Raw genomic sequence first — 5,857 nt, 5'->3', positions numbered from 1 at the left:
CGGTCGGTGGCTGCTGCTGCGGCGGCGGCGGCGGCGGCGGCAACCCGGAGTCGGCGCGCGAAGGCCGGACGCAGCTCGGCGCAGGCCCCTGGCAACCGCGCCTTGGCAACCAAGACGCCCAGGAGAAATCTTAAAGCTGCAGCGCCTCCTTTGGCTGCCGCTGCCAGGACTCCAGGGAAGAGGGTCGTGCGGAGAAGGGTTGGTGGTGGGACTTGGGGGTCATACCCGCACTCCTTCATTTATCAACTGTATATTGAGCCTTACGTGCCCAAGCACTGGCTGGCTAGACACTGGGAAAAAGAAAGAGCGGTGATTAAAAAATGAACAAGATCCTGCCAGGAGGAATTCAGTCTAGCGCGTAAGATTGGCTGAGGTGAGCAGAGTGGTGTTATCCAGGACTGGGCCTCGGCTGGAGGTTGGAGGGGCTGTTACAAAATATCCCACAACGCCTTGCTAGGCCTTGCTAGGCCCTGGGTTAAACGTGTCTTTTCTGGGCTGTTATTCCCCAATAGCCCAGGGAGATGGGTATTATTATTATCACCATTATCTACCCCATTTTTAAAATGAAGAATTAGAGGTCCAGAGAGGTGAAGAGACTTAGCCAAAAATCTCATTTTATTTTTTGGAGAATCTAGGCCTAGGCCATAGAGCTTTTGACTCTGGCCAGCTCTCATTATGCCTGGAAGATTAGATCTGAGTGAGGAACTCCCAAAATAAATTGCATAAAGTGAGAAAGGAGAAAAGGTAGGTAAAGGAAGAGATGGGTCCGTTGCTCTTCTGTTGCCCACTATCCTGACCCTGTCTGCCCCTGTTCTCATGGGCAGGCACAGACGTGGGCAGAGGCTAGGTGAGATGACCTCCAGATGTCCCTCTGGTTCTGTGAATTGATAACTCATTCCTGAAGTCCAGGCACTGTGCCACCCTTCTGGGCAGCAGTAGTTGGCAAGGGGCTGCAAACTGAGGGGATTCCAGGCTTCTGAAACAAGGGGTCAGGGTTAGTGGGGGGGAGGCCTTAAAGGGGCAGTAAGGGAGCTTTGGCAAAAGAAAGCTTGAGTCAAGATCACTAGGAAGGCTGGGTTTCATCTTCCCTTTTCTCGTCCACCTATCTTTCTCTTTCTGCACAACCATTCAAGCGAGGGCCCGGGGAAGGCTCAGAGGCTATTGGTGAGGCAAAAAAGCATATTGGCTTTGGAGCCAAATGTATCTGGTTTTAAACCCAGGCTGTCAGGGACCAGCAGATGGTGTGGTGGTTAAGGTGCTGGACAATCCCATGTGGCCAACATGGTTTGAGTTCTGGACCTGGTGGCTTGCTTTCTCACTTTTCTTCTCTGTCTCTCTCTCTCTGATCAAATTAAAATAAATGAATGAATAATAAAATTAAATTAAAAATTCTAAAAAAAAAAATCCAGACTGTCATTTGCCATCTATGTGACTTGAGGGAGGTGACTGACTTTCTTTGAGCCTGTTTCCTCATCTATAAAATAAAAGTATTAATATTTACCTTTAGGGGCCAGCCTCTTAGCCTCATGGGTAAGGGAGCCAGATCCCACATGGCCAGTTGCAGTTGGAGTCCTGGACCTACTGACTTGAGAACACACTGCACTCAAAATCCCAACAGAATGAAGAAATGAGAAGGCACTGTGTTGTGACTATACCCCACTGGGGCGTTGGAGGGTTGTTTTCCTCCTCTCTCTCTCTGGTGAGCACACATACCCTCTAACAATTAAAAAAAAAAAAAGTACCTTTTGGGGTTATCGTGAGACTTAAATGAGGTGAAGAAAAATGTATGTGCAGTGTCTGGCGCTGGCTGGTACTTAATAAATGGTAAACTGAAACACGTCTTTGCTTATTTTGGTAGTCTGATAATTGCTCCCAAAAATAAATTTAGTCCTAATCCCCAGAATCTTGGAAAGTTATCTTATGTAGAAAAAGAGTCTTTGCAGATGTGATTAAGAAGCTTGTAGCAGGAAGATTATTCTAGGTGGGCCCAAAATGCTATCACAAGTGTCCTTACAAGAAAGAGACAAAGGAGGCTGGCAGGTGGCGTCACAGTGAAGGGCACTGGACTCCTACATGGCCGACTGTGGTTTGAGTCCCAGACCTGGTGGTTTGCTTTCTCGGTTCCACTTTATCTCTCTCTCTCTGTATGTGTCCCTCTCTGGTCAAATTAAAATAAATAAATAAAGTTAAATAAAATAATTCTTAAAAAAAAAAGACAAGGTGTCTTTATAAGAAAGACACATGCAATAGAGTAGAAGGCAACTGAAGACAAAGACAGAAATTGGGAGTGACAAGGTCACAAGCAAAGGAATGCTAGCAGCCACTGGAAAAGGCAAGAAACAGATTCTTCCCTAGGCCTCCAGGGAAAGCATAGTTCTGCCAACGCCTTAATTTTGGCCCAGTGAAACTAATGGTGAACTTCTGACCTACAAAATGTGAGAGCATATATTTCTGTTGTTTTAAACCATTGAGGTTTGGTAATTTAATACAGTAACCAGGAAACTAATAAACGTATACGCGAGATTCAGTTTTGAGCAGGACCCTGGAGTTCATAGTCTAGTGGGAAAACAGAGAGGCAAACAGTGCACAGAGGCACTCAGAAAGGAGGCGCCTTGCCAGAACCAGGGAGTGGAGGAGGAGGACAGGTAAGGCCATCAAGCTTGGAGGAGTGAGCCAGGTAAAGGGCTAAAACAGGGAGGGCATTCTGGGACAGGAAGCAGCGTGGATAAAGGCAGGCAGTGGGAGAGAACACTGCCTTCGGGAACTCCTCACAGTTCGGGATGGCAGGTGTGTGGAGGCTTGGGAGGTGGCGTGGCGTGACAGAACTGCTGAAGTGGGCAGCAGGGACAGGAGAGCCAAGGGCTTAACTTTGACCCAGAAGGAATTAACCCCTTCAACCTGCCAGTACCAAAAAGAAGCCTCAGACACCATTCAGTACAGTCTTGCCATTTCACACACAGGGAAACTGAGGCCCACAGAAAGTGAGCCTATCTAGGGAATAAACTAGGACCAGATGGCCACACTTTGGCCTCTTAAGTCTGGGTGTCTTGTGTCCAAGGGTCTCAGATATGATGCTTAGAGGTCCCTCTGCAATCCACTTCCAAAAAGCACCAGTCCTGTGGTCTCTAAACAAAGAGGGTATTATTTGCATATTATTTGCATGTTGCTAATTTGATGAGAGGCAGACTCATTTAGTACCCTCCCTGTTATGTCCCCCAGTCCAATCTCACTCACATGGAGTTGCTCATCTCCTAACCTCAGCAACTTTCCCAGAATTCCGCCCCACATTTCCCCCATCAAGTCCCTTACCTAGCCCCTGTTCAACCCCTACTATATTGTTTGATCCTGCCTGGAAAAATTGCCTTCTGGGTCCTGAGTGTATTTGATCTGGGAGGAGGATCTCAGAGCACGTTGGAATAGAAAGGGAGACTTTCCAGCTTTGAGTTTTCTCTGGGAATGGACAGCAGTGAGTTTGGTCTCCCTGTAGCCCAGGGGCCATCTGAATGGGGCTATGAGAGTGGGGGAGGAGGGTTTCCTTAGGGATCTTGTGGGCAGGTGCCAGCTGCATGCCCCAGGCCTGCCCCAAGCCTCTTGGCTGGCAGCCACACAGGCCCTGGAGGAGCTGGCTCCTTCTTTGAGGGAGGGGGAATTCTGGAGAAGGTCTGGAGCATCCCGTGGCCTGGCAGCCTAATATGGGGTAAAGTTGTGGTCAACATGTGTGACTGTTCACTTCCCATGAGCCCCCCTCTTCCCTTTGAAATCAAGGATGTGCCCAGCACCTCTCTCAACTCAAATGTCTGAGCCTGTCATCTGGAGGTCACCAGAGAAGGCCCCGCACCATGGCCAAGACAGGTGCACAGGATAACCTTGGTTGCTCCTTGCCCCCATCTTGGCAGAAGAGGTGTGGGGCTCTGTCATAGATGACTCAGGAGCCGGGGAATTACAATCCATGGAAAAACCTGGGGCAGAGTTCAGGCTAGCAACCTGCAAAAGTCAGCTTGTGCTGGGTTAGAACAGTGGCCCGGAGGGACCTGCAGATGGTGTAATAGTTACATTGCTGGACTCCAACATAGACAATTGCGGTCTGAGTCCCTGACCCAGCGGCTTGAAACTCACACTGGGCATGTGTGCATGCATGCCCAAAATCCCAAGAGAAGAATGGAGAAGGGATTGTGGCATGGCCATCCCCCCAAGGGGGCGATTTCTTGCTTTCTGTTTCTGTCTCTCTGGTGAGCGCAAGCACTCTACAACAAAAATCTTTCTTAAAAAAAAAAAAAAAGAACATTGGCCTGGATATGAAAAGACTACCCTGCATGTGTGAGTAATTTCTCTCCAAGCATGAGTGATGTGTGAGTTATGTACACACATGCTGCAGGGGCTTCACCAAGCATCCCAACCTGCACACACAGCTAAGCGCACACGTTCCAGAGTGCACAAGCGTGTATTGTGCCTGAGTGTCTTCATGGAGTTCCACTTTTCCCATTCTCTGCTGAGCAGACCGTCTTCTTGTTTCCTGGTAAAATGGAGAGTGAGGAAGTAACCTTAATTTTACCACCCCCAGCTCTGCTCCCTGTGGAGAGGTTCCTGCCTACATCTGCCCATGACAGCAAGCAGTGGATCCCTTTTTGGTACTGAGTGGGGGATCCTAGCTCCTTACTGGCCTAGATGACCCAATATTAAACCAATCCCTCTGCCCTGGAAGCTCTCTCTTCTAGATGAGAGTCTTATGCTACCCCCTGTGTAGTGTCCAAATCAAAAGGAGAGATGGAACTTGGGGGTGATGCTGGGGGTGTGGGAGGAGGAGGAGAGTGGATCAGATACTGTTCGATTTTGCCCGGGTCCCCTTGGAGCACTGCTGCTCATTTAAAATTCCGATTTAAAGCCGAGCGGCTCTTTAAATTTCCACATTAGCATGCCGCCCTGATGCCAGGCCAAGATGTTGGGATGGATTTGGCAGGAACGCCTCCAACAGCGGCAAGCAGCAGCATTTGCCAGCAATAAAACAACGCATGAATAAAAGAAGGCCGCTTGGCAGCAGCAGCAGCCCAGGTAGCTGGGTGAGCCCGGGAGGGGCTCTCCTGTGGCAGGGCACAGAGGCACAAAGGCCTGGGCAGGGGCACACTGTGAGTGCAGGCCTTGGTGGCTGTCTTGGCCATCGCCCCCAATCCATGCCTGCAGTGGAATCTGGGGTGAGGGCCCAGGCAAGATCAGGGTTTTTCCCTTGTGCCTGTCTCCCCTCCTCCCTCCAGGGCTATCTTCTAGGAGGGGACAGATGTTGCCTTTGATGAGGACACAAGGACTTGGCCTGCAGCCTGAGTTCCCTGCTTCATTAGGAGCCCAGAGAACAGGTGGGGTCAGAGAGAACAACACTGCTCAGAATGGCTTCCAGATTCCTGACCCCAGATAACTGGGTGCTGAGGGGTACTGTCAGGAGAAGGGGCACAGAAATGTGTATTGGCTCTGAGCTGGGTTGGAATGATGCTTGAGGCTGGTGGTGGGCAACTATCTGTGTGCTTGTACAGGGTTAGGAATGGGGAGGGGCCAGGGCACAAGGAGCTCTGAAGCCTGGCCTAACTTTTAACTCCCTGCACACTCGGGAATACTGTTTGAGGTCAGTCGGTAAGGGCGGCAAAAGAGCCAGAGCAAGCTGGGATGGAGCCTGGATACCTCCCAGAGGTAATTTTTTCCATCTCGTGTCCCACGGTCTAGAGTACAACTCCAGAGGACTTGCAGTGCCTGAATCCTGTGTTCCCTCTGCTCTAATAACCTGGCTGAGGCTTAACACCCAACTCCTCAGACATTTCAAAGAGCAGCAGCCTGTACTGCTCTGGTATACCTTTCACATGGTTTTACCACC

General features: G+C 49.9%; 1 protein-coding gene across 4 annotated transcripts in view; it reads right to left on the bottom strand.

Moving 5' to 3' along the window:
• Positions 1 to 597: 597 nt before the first annotated feature.
• Positions 598 to 5,857, bottom strand: part of CDK12 (cyclin dependent kinase 12) — a 135,436-nt gene continuing 130,176 nt past the window's right edge. For 2 of the 4 annotated variants that reach the window (XR_003550608.1, XR_335623.3), the window contains exon 19: positions 598 to 976. The gene's annotated coding sequence lies outside the window, so the exon portion shown is untranslated. Of the gene's footprint in view, positions 977 to 1,931; positions 3,126 to 4,397; positions 4,514 to 5,857 lie in introns of those variants that run through there. The other 2 variants (XR_335621.3, XR_003550609.1) reach the window with 2 other exon arrangements.

Source organism: Tupaia chinensis, unplaced genomic scaffold (genome assembly GCF_000334495.1).
Source record: "Tupaia chinensis unplaced genomic scaffold, TupChi_1.0 Scaffold000477_1, whole genome shotgun sequence".
Taxonomy (NCBI): Eukaryota; Metazoa; Chordata; class Mammalia; order Scandentia; family Tupaiidae; genus Tupaia; species Tupaia belangeri.
This window is presented reverse-complemented; position numbering and strand designations above follow the sequence as displayed.